The sequence below is a fragment of the Ceratotherium simum genome, chromosome 10, assembly GCF_057802395.1.
Source record: "Ceratotherium simum simum isolate JZ-2026a chromosome 10, ASM5780239v1, whole genome shotgun sequence".
In the NCBI taxonomy this organism is placed as follows: domain Eukaryota; kingdom Metazoa; phylum Chordata; class Mammalia; order Perissodactyla; family Rhinocerotidae; genus Ceratotherium; species Ceratotherium simum.
This window is the reverse complement of record NC_141909.1, coordinates 67,193,120-67,206,022: the sequence shown is the minus strand read 5'-3', so window position 1 is coordinate 67,206,022 and position 12,903 is coordinate 67,193,120. Positions and strand designations below refer to the sequence as shown.

The 12,903-nt window shown below is 37.5% G+C and overlaps 1 long non-coding RNA gene across 7 annotated transcripts in view; it reads left to right on the top strand.

Annotated features, from left to right (window-relative positions):
- The window catches only part of LOC147916162 (uncharacterized), a 331,839-nt gene that overhangs the window by 94,668 nt on the left and 224,268 nt on the right, over nt 1-12,903 (top strand). The window contains exon 3 of one of the 7 annotated variants that reach the window (XR_015553457.1): nt 3,421-3,946. The exons of the other annotated variants lie outside the window; for them this stretch is intronic. This is a non-coding gene — a long non-coding RNA (uncharacterized LOC147916162). Of the gene's footprint in view, nt 1-3,420; nt 3,947-12,903 lie in introns of those variants that run through there. 7 annotated transcript variants of the gene reach the window in all.

Sequence of the window (12,903 nt, the reverse complement as noted above, 5' to 3'; positions counted from 1 at the left end):
CAGATTATATTTAGACATTGCATGTTTGGCATAATGAGCAATATCTTAGTATTGTGAAAATACTATTGGAGTTGGTGCTAGAGCTGAGTTTGAATCCAGACTCTATCACTAACTGGTTGTTTAACCTTGGACACTTCCCCAGCTGAGTCTCAGTTTCCTCAATTCTAAAAGGAAATATTTATTAACACATATATGAAGTAGTTTTTAAGATTAAGAGAAGAATATTTAAAAGATCTCTATAAAGAGCTACCAAGTATAAGACGTTAGTAATAATCCTCAGGTAGGTCACTTTGTGGTTGTTCTAGTTCACATCATGGGTGAATTGATTTATGCATTAATAACATATTGCTTATCACTCAAATCTTTTTACTTTGGCTTTAAAAAGCATTCAATTCAATAATATACTCAGATAAAATGTATACTATATCAAAGTGATTAGAATTTGACTGAATTGGTTATGAACTTAGCAGTTTGTCTGCTGAGAGCTGAGGCTTCTATAGCTAGGAGGAACATTACAGATAACATATTCCAGCTCCCTCGGTATCAGTAATGAAACAGACTCAAAGCACTTAAGTGATTCTCCCAAGTTTGCACAGTTAGGTAGTGTAAGGGCTAGGCAGGACTATGATCCAGAGGTCTGGGCTCTAAGACCAGTGGGATTTTCAATATACAATTCTGCCTTTCTGGTTTGTCTGTGGTTGGAAAGCCTCGTTATAATACTGTAACTTATTATATAACAAAAAGTCTAAAACTCTGGTTCCAAGAAAGTCTACTTTCCTATGAAGTATGCTGTAACAGTGATATAGATGAGCTGGGAAATATACTAATGGAAACGAACTGATGAAAAATGTCAAAATATTTGCTCTGCAACACGTGAAATGAAATGGTAATGATCCTGATTGTTTTGAATAAGATTTCCAATTTAATTGGAAATGTATAGATGAGGGATAGTTTAGAGGAAATTTTATGACTTGACAGCTCAATTTGGATATTATCACCATCATCTTATCTCAAATTTAATGAGACTGAAATTGAACCTATCTCTTCCTTCGAATGAATTTTCATTCTCAACTCCTTATAATCACTGTAATTTTAGCCTTTTAAGCTAGAAACCTTATGATATCTTTGATTTTTCTTTCTCCTTTGATCCCTATTTTTAGTACTTAGGCCTTTATTTTCCTTTTGCCTTCACTGCTTCCTCTCAATTCTCAGGTCTGTGCTTTAGTCGTGGCAGTCCATCATCTTACCTGTGGATTATGGAGCATCATTTGTATTGGGCTCCCAATGTTTTCCTGCATGATAAATATCCTTAAAATATTGCTTTCATCACTTCTCTTAAAAATGTGTGTTTTCCTAATGTCATTGCTTTGGCCTTTGGGGCGCTGTGTAATCTGTGCTAGTCTTGTCTGTTCAATACTATATCCTGTGATTTCCCCCCACACCCTCCTAATTATGCTCTGTTTGCACCATGGCTATCAGATATAGTGATGCCCTGCCCTCAGAATAATTTCTGCCCACTGGCAGTGTCCCATCTCCAGCACCTTCTTCTCTGCTTGATGACTTCCTCCTGCATCTGAGAATTTGCTCAGCTGCAGGCAGGTACAACCAAAGGCAACTTTCAAACCATCTAGAAACTGGGGCTAGAAATCAGTGCAATATGCCCCAGGTTCTCTGTCCTTGGTGGTGGGGTGAATGATTCTGAAGTGTTTCCACATGGTATCTGTATAGGCAGAATAATGGCCCTCAAAGATGTCCACATCCTAATTCCCAGAACCTGTGAATCTGTTACCTTATATGGTAAAAGAGACTTTGCTGATGTGATTAGATTAAGGATCTTAAAATGGAGAGATTATCCTGAATTATCTAGGCGGTCCCGATGTAATTATAAGGGTTCTTCTAAGGGAAAAGAGGGAGGCAGGAGAGTCAGAGAAAGAGATGTAATGATGGAAACAGTGATGCCTTGCTTGAAGGGGGCTGAAGTCAAGAATGTGGGCAGCCTCTAAAAAGGTGGAAAAGTCAAAGAAACAGATTTTCCATAGAGCCTCGAGAAGGGATACAACTCTGTTGACTCCTTGATTTTAGCTCCGTAGGACTCCTTTTTGTACTTTTGACCTCCAGAACTGTAAGATAATAAATTTGTGTTGTTTTAAGCCACTAAGTTTGTGGTAAATGTGTTATAGCAGCAATAGGAAACTAATACAGTGTCTCAGAGTTCTCCAGGAGAATTGAGCTACAGTTGCCCACAGCAGTTACCCACTCATTATCATATACTTCATTGGCTTCTGTCCCTTCTCTGTGTCACTTTCCCTCCTTCCTCATGTGTGCTTCCTGGAATCACACCCAAATAAGCTATCTCCCCTCAGGGTCTGCTTATGGGAAAAACTGAGCTAAGACATTATTTTCATTTTTGTCTCCCTGCTTTGCCAACTTTTCTTTTCCTCTCAGAAAGCTTTTCCTCTTCTCACCTTCCAGTTCCATTTTCTTCAAGGCCAAGCTTAAAGGCCACTTCCTTCTCTATGAGGCTTTTTCCTACTCCAACCTACGAGGCCCTCTTCTTTCTTAACTTCCTTTGCTCTTGTCATATGCATAATTTTTATTTTCTGAATGTTACATGATTTTTCTATTTACCTCTTCAGTCTACATTTAGGATGCTGAAAGTCTAGTTTTTTGTGAGAATGGACCATGTCAGATGAGTGAGGCTAACTGAACTGAATAAGAACTTTAGTCACTCTCAGTCAGGTTCAAATGTAAATGTTTATTGAGGGTTTTCTATATTCTTCCAGTGTTGGAGCAAAAAAAACAGCCTCCCTCCCAAATCCCTGCCCAAAGGGAGCTTATATACTTACGTGTGTGTTGGAACACAGACAATAACAAAATAAGTAAGTAAAACACATAGTATAGTAGATGGTGATAATATAAACAGAAAAATAAAGTGGGAGAAAGATGATAGAGATTAGGTATGTGGTAATTTTAGATAGTGGGTTAAGGGAAGGTCTTTCCTCACTGAGGAAGGTAAAGACTTGAAGGAGGTGAAGGAGCAAACTGAAAGGATATCTTGGAGAATTTATAAGGCAAAAGGAATAGTGGTGAGAAAGCCCTAGACTGAAGCATGCCTAGTGTGTTCAAGGAACAGTAACGAGTACCATGCAGCTGTAGCAGAGTGAACAAGGGGAAAACCAGTAGGGGATAAGGTCAGAGAGTTAATGGAAGCAAGATCCATGTAGGTGAAATACATTTCTCAGTTTGCCCAGAAGATTCCCTGTTTATGCCTATTGTCCTGGTATAGTTATCAATAGTGCCTCTTTTTACTCTACTCTTCGGTTGTTGCAGGGCTTGGCTTCTATGCTGAGCACAATGACAAGTCATGACAGGGTGATTTTTCATCAGAGAAATGACGTGATTTGATTTACACTCCAACAGGATCAATCTAGCTGCTCTATTGAGAAGAGAATAAAGGGCTGCTTCTACTTTTTGGGGGAAAAAAGAAGCAAGATCATCAATTGAGTGTGAAGATACGCGAGAAGATGTTGGAGGTTTGAGGAGAAAGGAGACGAATGGCTGGAAATTGAGATTTGTTGGGTCTGCAACCATTGGTAATGACAAATTCTAGGCTTTGACCGTGAGAGTGAGTCGTTGAGGTAGTGTTAAGGCTGAAGTCACCAGAGAAGAGGATCAAGGCACTGAGAGCCAGAGTGTTGGAAGAACATCTGTATCCACACAAATATAATTAGAATCATGATAGAAGATCTGTATGGTAAAAGTAATCATAATTAAACATAAATGCTCTCCAATATAGAATATAATTTCAAATATGATTTTCTGCTACTCAAATACCATCTGCAGATAAGTAGAAGAGAATTAAAGAGTTTTAAGTTACAAATGAAGGGTCAAGGGAGGCCGTGTGGTGCAGGATCCATTTTTGTGTCAGCACAATAAAGTCACTCAATAAAATGTCTCCTCTGTAATTAAAATTCGGCTGTAATGGTTCATTATAGTTCTCATCTTTTGAAAAAATCTGGCAGCAAAAGCAAAAGAGGTATTGGGTTTAGTTTTTCCAGTGTAATTGCACTCTATGATTTAGTTTCCAGGCAATTTGTTCTGAAAACTTGGAAAAATAAGCATAGCATTAATAAATGTTGTGGGATCTGGGAAATCATGATCACGGTAAAAATCAACATCATCCTCTATAAGTTATTGAATTACCATGTACAGGGTTTGTGTGTTCTTCTTGGCATTATGTTGTCACAGACATAAACAACCTTATGAGGTAGGTGTGTTTATTCTCATTTTAGGTGACAAACTAAACTTCAGAGAGGTTAAGTGACTTGCCCAAGATTCTCCACCACTTCTGTTTGATTCTAAGTTTATTCATTTGTTTAATCAACAAATATTCATTATCATCTATTATGTGGTTATGCTAAACACCAGCATAGGCCAAAAAAAGAAACATCCCCTGCCCTCATGTACGTTACGGTCTATCAGGAGAAAATGTTTGCAAAACATTAAAATATTGTAGAATTATGTAAGAATCTATTATATTCATGCTATCAGAAAAGAAGGATTTGACAAATTCACTGATTTACTTAGCTCTTATCTAAGAGTTTCTGTTGCTCAAATCCTCTCTGCATTCTGAAGCAGTGTATATATAGTGTATATATATATATATATATGAAGCAATATATATATATATAGAGAGAGAGAGAGAGAGAGAGATAGCGAGAGAGATAGAAAAACATGTAAAATGAGGGGCCCAGCAGAGGTCCCTCTCACCTGTGTCTAAGGGCAGTACTGATAGGAGATATGTCTAGAGAGGTATGTAGGACCAGACCTTGTGGTAACTACATCCAGAATTTTGGTTTTCATCATAAAAACAGTGGGAAGCCATTGACATTTGTGAAGACCACTTTTGTTGCACTGTGAAGAAGAGAGTGGAGGAGGAATAAAAGTGATTTGCAGGGAAACTATCTACCAAGCTATTGTAAGAGACAATGGTGACTTGGACCAGGAGAATGGTGATTGAGATACAGAAGAGTCTATTGATTCAATATTTAGGAGGTAGAATAGACAGACTCACTGATAAACTGCATATGAGAGGATACAGGAACAGGAGGAATCCATGGCCACTGTGCAGCTGGATGGACAGTGGTGCCACATATGAGATGCCTAACACGAGAAGAGGACCAGGTTAGTATTCAGGTCAGGGCTGTGTTGAACCTTGGGGGAGAAAATTATGACTTTAACCTTGGAAATGTTGATTTTGGGGTGATTTTGAGAAAATCACGTGGAGATGCCAAGTAGTCAATTGGTTATAAAGGTCTGAATTTCAATGGAGAGATGTTGGTGGGAAATATAAATGTAAAAGTGAGTCATCCATTTGTAGGTGGTAACTGAAGTCATGGATGTGGAGGAGCTTGCCCAAGGAGAAGGTACAGCGTTCAAAGAGAACTTAGCACTGAGTCTTCAGGAGCACTGACATCTCAAGGCTAAGAACTTCTCACCATCCCCAACACTACAAATTCAAATCTAAATTTCCACCAGGCGGCCCAGTGGCTTGGCGGTTGGGTGCGCGCGCTCCGCTGCTGGCGACCCAGGTTCGGATCCGGGGCATGCACCGACGCACTGCTTCTCTGGCCATGCTGGGGCCGCATCCCACATGCAGTGACTAGAAGGATGTGCGGCTGTGGCATACAGCTATCTACTGGGGCTTTGGGTGAAAAATGAATAAATAAAATTAAAAAAAAAAAAATCTAAATTGCCACCATCTCTCACCTGGCTTACAGCATCAGCCTCCTTATTGGTCTGGAAATGACAGTGGAGAACCAGTAGGATACCAGCTGTCTTAGTCAGACTGAGTGGCTTACACAGCAAAATTTTTTTCCTCACAGTTCAGAAGGCTGAGAAGTCCAAGATCAAGGTATTGGCCAGTTTGGTTCCTGGTGAGGACCTGCTTCCTGTCTTACCGAAGACCATTTTCTTGCTTTATCCTCACATGGCAGAAAGAGGACAAAAGTTCCTATGTCTCTTTTTGTAAAGGCACTAATTCCAACACAAGGGTTCCTTCCTCAGGACCTAATTACCTCCCAAAGGCTCCACCTCCAAATACCATTGGGCTTTAATGTATGAATTGTGGGGGGACACAGTTTATAATATGAACATTCTCTCTGCACTCTGAGGGACTTGGTCTGAGCCATCACTTGAGAGGGTTGCAGGGAAATGAGTATCTTCAGACAAGTTAAGGCTTAGGATGGAGAGGGGAAAGCTAGGAAAAGAGATCAAGTATTCAAAGGAATTTTCTGATTATACAAAGGCAATATCTGAGGGCCCAGTGACAGGGCTTGGGAGGTGGAGCAGGTGTGATTTAAGTTTTTGGTATTAACCAATGAAAACAAGAATGAAAATACAATGATTTAGTATCCTCAGTCTCTTTGAAGGATGATTCTAGGCTTACTACCCAGATAACATTTTTCCAGCGGTAAATATGAATGTAGTTCTTCTACATTTTACACATTGGTGTTCCAAAGTCACTTGAGTAACTTTTTATGTTAATAGTTATCAGACTTCAGTGTGCATAAGAAGCATATGGAGAACTTGTTGAAAGTGCAGGTTTCCATGATCCGCTCAAAAGTTTCTGTTTTGGAGTATGAGGAGTGAGGCCTCTCTTGAACTCCCTACCTGACACTAGGACAGGTGGTTTGCATTGTTCTGTGAGGCAGGCACGCACTATGCGATGTCTGGTGACACACATATACATAAGAGATGTTCCTTGCCCTCAAAAGACTTAAATAATTTCAACATAATGTGGTAACAAAATCTTTCCAGCATTTCATGTGGCCCCAAGCAGAGTATTTATTTTAAATTAATACAATTAAAATACACTATATGTAATTCAAATGCTTTTTTGCACCTATGTGAACTTTCCTGCTAGACCTTTATTTTAAATGATTTTCTCATTATTTTCAGTTGTTACTATATTATGCAGATGCGAGATTATATCACCATCTGATTTTTGGTGTTTCTGAATGTTAGCACTAAATGAATATGGCATTCCACATTTGGTGGCTGTTCCATTCTTGTGCCTTTTAAAATAGTAATTTGTGATCTGTATTTGCTTTCTGATGAGTTTCTGATTGATTATTATCATAAATATTCAAACATTTTGAGAAGTCTCGTACAGACCTGACTGTGTTACAAAGAGAGGTTGACGAAGACAGAGAATAGTTTAATAATTGTATATTTGATTTTTTTCTCCAATAAATTAATTAGTTACTTTACCACCTGAAATCTAGGTCATGCTCATTCTTGAAGGAATTGTCTGCACGTGTTGGTGGAGGAAACAGCTTTTTCTGTCATGATTCACCCAGATCAGAAGATTATAGGATGACAAATTTCAGACTAAATTCTGTTTTAAATGTTATTCATTTAAAATTCTTTGGAAAAATAACTCTGTTCGTTAAATACAAATGATTATTTCGTCATCAAGAAAACAATTTCCTTACTGGGAAGAAAAAAATCTATTTCTAGTTCTAAAGAACTCTTCATTCCAGTGCCTCTAGAGAGGACCAGGTGAACTGATGGAATTTGGACAAAGTGCAATTTGCTTAGTGAGCGAGAGTTGGTGATAGAGAAAAACATCCAAACATCTGGATAAATGTTTCCAGGAAATGAGAGAATCAGTAAAATAAAATAATAATTCTACCAATCTAAGAGAGGAGAGTCGAAAGAGACAGCAAACATTTTTAAAGTGATTAACCTCATTCTGGTGAAAATTGTGGTGTTACTTTCAGACATAGTGGGCTTAGTTCTCATGGCAGGGTTGTCCAGGGGCTAGAAGAAAGCATGGGAGCCGTTGCAGGAAGAGGCCGTCTGCCTCTGGTGGCAGGGCTGGTCTACAGCCTAGTGAGCTGTGGATGAACGCGTCTGACATTCAGGAACCCATGGCTTATGTAGCTAATATGGCGGTGATTACAGCATGAACCAGTAATAAATAGTCTCAGTTAAAATTCAATGCAATACGTTTCTAAGTAAGACCTGTTTAATAAATTGGAAAATTCATTATTAAATTGTCAGTCCTTTACTATTTAATTGACAAGTTCACTGCTAAACATGGGATGTTGTGGGTATTAGACATACTGAGCTTCAGTCCTCTCTCCTGCACCCCCTGTATCTGGTTCTAAGACCCATTAGCCACAGAGTACAAGTCCATTACTGCCCCTGCTTTGAGCTCCCCAACTGAACATGTTACTTGCTTCAGGGATCAGTGAAAATGACGTAACAAGTCTGTGGGGTTAACTAGTCTCCCACAACATTGTTGTTAGCCTGATTGTCTCCTTTTTATTTTTACCTTATGGGAAGCTTGGCATCCTTTAGATAATTCTATGGCCGAAACTTCTAATTACTTTTTAAATTCAAGAAAGATAGTTTAAAAAATGCTAGATTATTATAATTTATTTTAGGCTGCATTTTACATCAATATAAGATTATCTCTTTGCGGTATATAGGGAAGCTATATAACTTTTCAACTCTATTTTAGTCATTTTCCTAGTGTGATTTCATTATTGTTTTTCAGCTAGTGAAAATTAAAAAGTGTCAAACAGACATACAAGATAAGTACAAAAGGACATTCCAAATTACAGTGGAATATCTGGCATGTTGGATTTTTTTTATGCCATGGTTTTTCTCCAATAGTGTTTGAAATCTAGTCTTGGCTATAAATGTATATATGCAAACTTTATATATTCATATCCTTTAATATATATTACACTGGAAACATATCAACAGTTAATATATATTATGCAGTTAAATAACTTTGCACAAGTCACCTAACTCTTTTGCCAGAAAAATTAAAAATAAATCTGTGTCATTCAGATATTTCTTCAAATTGTTTGATATTGCCTATACTTGGCTCTTTGGTGTGACAAAGATTTTGGATTTAAAATTTTAGAGTGGACTTGGAGAGGTTTTCAGATATAGTAAAATTAAGTTATATAAAAAAATAACACTTTTATGAGATTATCTCAAACTGAGACTCAGAGAGATGAATAAACTAAAGTTAAACACTGACAGTCTGAGACTTTAACTCCTTTTTTTCCTGAATCAAAATGCTGTATTCTTTTCTATTTCTATCTCTTGGGGCTCTCAAGAATTTTATGAGAAATCAAATACTCAGTTAATACTCATGATATGGTGCCTATGTGACTTTAGGCTTAAATAAAAATGCATGGTTTTTTACAAGGAATAACACTGATTACAGTTGTGTGCCACGTAACAATGTTGCAGTCAACGACGGATCGCATATACGATCGTGGTCCCATAAGATTAGTGCAGTAGAGCCTAGGTGTGTAGTAGGCTGTACCATCTAGGTTTGTGTAAGCACCCTCTATGATGTTTGTGCAATGACAAAATCGCCTAACCAACACATTTCTCTGAACGTATCCTGGCTGTTGAGTGACACATGGCTGTATTTAGGTCAGCATTCCAATCATTCTCTGTATACTGATCTTCAAATAGTAGCTTACCACGGGGGAAAGAACATGGGTTTTGGAGGAAGACAGATTTGGGTTTGGAACCTCTCAAACCTCATTTACTCTTCTGTAAAATGCAAATAAAATGCACTTTGCTGAGCTTTTGTGAAAATTATAGACAATGTTTGTAAAATTATTGAATCCAACACCCCATTTTGCCTCCCTCTACCGCTGGCTTCCATCCCAGGGTCCTTTCTCAGTAGCTCATTGCTCCATGGAGCCTGAATTTCTCTTGTTAGAGCAAAGAGAAATCCATTGATCCTCAAGGAAGTGTTATAGGGAGTAATTTTTTTGCTTTCAAGAATATTTGCATTTTAAAAGAGGACAGAATGGGAAGGGCAATTTATTTAAAGCACTTGGTAATGATGGAATACCAGGAACAGGAAGATGAAGAAAACTAATAGGCCAGTTTTTCCTTTCTAGTGTTCTCCAGATAACACCAAGCGGGCAACGGAGTCAACTGCCAGTGTACAAGTCAACCCTGCTTGGGGTGTAATGATTTTGATCAGGAAAGCAGCAACAAGTTGATAGCATTATATTTTCAATTTAAAGAAACCAGAAGTTTAAATTATCCTTTAAGTTGCCTAAATCAATGCCCAAAAATAGCAGTGATATAGCAATTCCTTCATGAGCTGTATTCTTAGAAAATAGGTTGGATGTGTAATTCACTAGTTATTCAAACCTTATGAGAAGATAAAATCAAAGAAATAAGCTACGTTCCTTCCCCATCTGTGAATATTGGCACTCTCCGAGTCTGTGAGTCTTGCTGGTGGTTTTGCCAGGGCTACATTTCTGATAATACTAAGCCGTTATTCTAAAATGTCAGTATTTATTTTGGATGCAAGGCTTTGTGTACCATACAGCCTGCTAGTAGATGTTGAAAAATCCTTAAACTTTTTGACTTTTCTTTCCAAACTTTTTGTGTCCCTTTGTGTGTTTGGTGGTGTGGTTTACTGTTCTTAAAGGGGAGTGCAGTAGTTTGGGCACAACTAAAGATGGAATATGACAGTTTGGTACAGATCTGGGTTCTAGGGCTGCAAATAAACTGTCTTTATGTCATCCAGACATTGAATGTAATGGTAATTTTATGGAAGCAAATAAATCTAGAAACCAGAACAAGCTCTAAAACTCAGGAATGCATAAGATTTTAGATGACAGTATCTATTGGAGAGAGGTGCTTATTTTAACTGAAAACATCTTTTCTCTTTTGCGTGAAATATTTTGAAAAATACATGTTACCGTTTTTTCCAAAAATTTTTACAAAAGTATTTTTGTACTAGTTCTACCAAGAACTCTACATACATTACAGATATTCTCATTATGTGATGGGAAGGCACACAATGGACTTGAAAGCCACGGCCAATGGAAATGATTGTGAAAATTTGCTTTGGGTCAGACAAATGTGGGCTTACTTAGGAAACTTGTGTTTTTGCTGCAAGGTTTGTTTACAAAATCTGCCTACTATGGTACTATTCTCTGAGTTAGACGATTTCTAGGTAATCCAATCTGGCATTCTCAAAAATTTTACCTTACACTATAGCTCCCAGTAGAAGTAATAGAATCCTTCCTTCCCCCTTGTTAAAGTCAAGTATTTCATCTTATCTTAGTTGTGTTTTGTGAACCTTAGAAATGATATAACAGAGGCAGCATATGTATGGCTCAAGGCCTTTGGAGTCAAGCAGCCTGAGGCTGAATCCCAGCTCTGTCTCTGATAAGTGGTGTTGCCACAGGCAAGTTATTTGATCTTGCCAAGCCTCAATTTGCTCGTCTGCAAAATGGAGATAATATTTTGTACCTCCCAGGGTTTTTGTGAGAAGTAAATGAAAAAGTCCATGTAAAGCATGTAGTGACTGGCGTATATCATTAATTCAGTGTATGATAACAGTGGCGATGATGATGATCTAAATTAATATACTAACACTGTAGACTATTTTCAAGTTTGTGGGAGCCATATGTCAATACCTTTTCTGGTCTCCCAAAACACAGAATTGACTTAGAATGGTAATAGTGAATGATTTGCAAATGAAAGGTGACACATAGTAAAATATACCATAATCAATTTTTTTCATATTTGTATATTTATAATAGAGGGCCAAATCCAAGCTTTTATTTATAAATATTTAATATTCAGGGTTCTAAGAATCCAGGATTTAGTAAGTAGTATACATCATTTCCTTTATCAGTATACAGGAAGTTGAAAGTTTCAGGAAGTTAAAAATGTTAAGAAATCATATGAAGGCTTAAATGAATAATTATTCTTTTACAGAATTAAACTTACATACTTAGTTAACAGGTTCAATTTAAAGAGGTAAAGGGAAGGGGAAGAGTGAAATAATGACCTTTGAAAACAAAATCAGTACCGTTTGCCTCTGCAAATCAGGAAAGAATTTGTTTTCTTTGCTTTATTTTCCTTGTATTGAAAAGCCTAGATTAAACAATTAAGTTCCTGTTTAAGATTTGAGTCAGAGACCCTTGGAGGGCATAAGCATGTCCATATACCTGGCACTGCCACCTCCCGCTAAGTGCCAGACATTTAGTGTTGGTTGAAGGAATGATAAAGTGGGGTCTAGATTTTTCTAAAAAAATTAATTAAAGCACTGATTTGGTAAAAGTGGTTGAGATAATTTTGGGCAAACAGAGATAAGGATACACTCTTGCCATCTGTCTAATTTATGTGACAAGCCAATCTCTCCAGCATTTCTCAGGAAATTGTTAAATCTGTAATGAATAAATGATTGCAAAATGATTTTATTTTGGTAAATAGTGCTTATTTGTACAAATAAGCACATCCAATTTGTACAAATTGTCTTATTGCAATTGAGACATAAATACTTTCTAGTGTAACCTATACCCTTTAAAAAATAATTTATCCTAATACTCTGTTTTCCTTTTGACAACAGGAAAATTATTTCCTTTATGTAGTTACAGATAATATGTTGGGTAGATCTGGCTGACTTAGGCTGAATTTTTGTTCCTTAAAACCAAGAAATATATATTTTCATAACTATCATTATTAGTTAGCATTTTTCTTGATCCAGATATTGGAAGCCTGTTCTGTGAGACAAATGATAAATCCACAGTTTCATAGTTTATAAGTTTCTGTGAAAGATATGGAAAATTTTTATTTTCTATCTCAAAGCAGGGTTCAGATCTCTGAAAGTCTTCGTTTCTCCCATTTACCTGCCTGTCCGTTACCCAGACTCAGAACAATTAGATGTTTTTGTCTCCTAATGCCTCTCCCCTAAAGCCCAGCAACTTGAGTCCTCAAGAGATGCTGCATCTTATTCCTGTGCTTTCCTCCCACTCCAAGACACAAGGAGTGTCTCGTGCGCTAAAATGTCTAATGCAATCACCTGCTGCCAGTTTTGCCTCCACTTTGCGC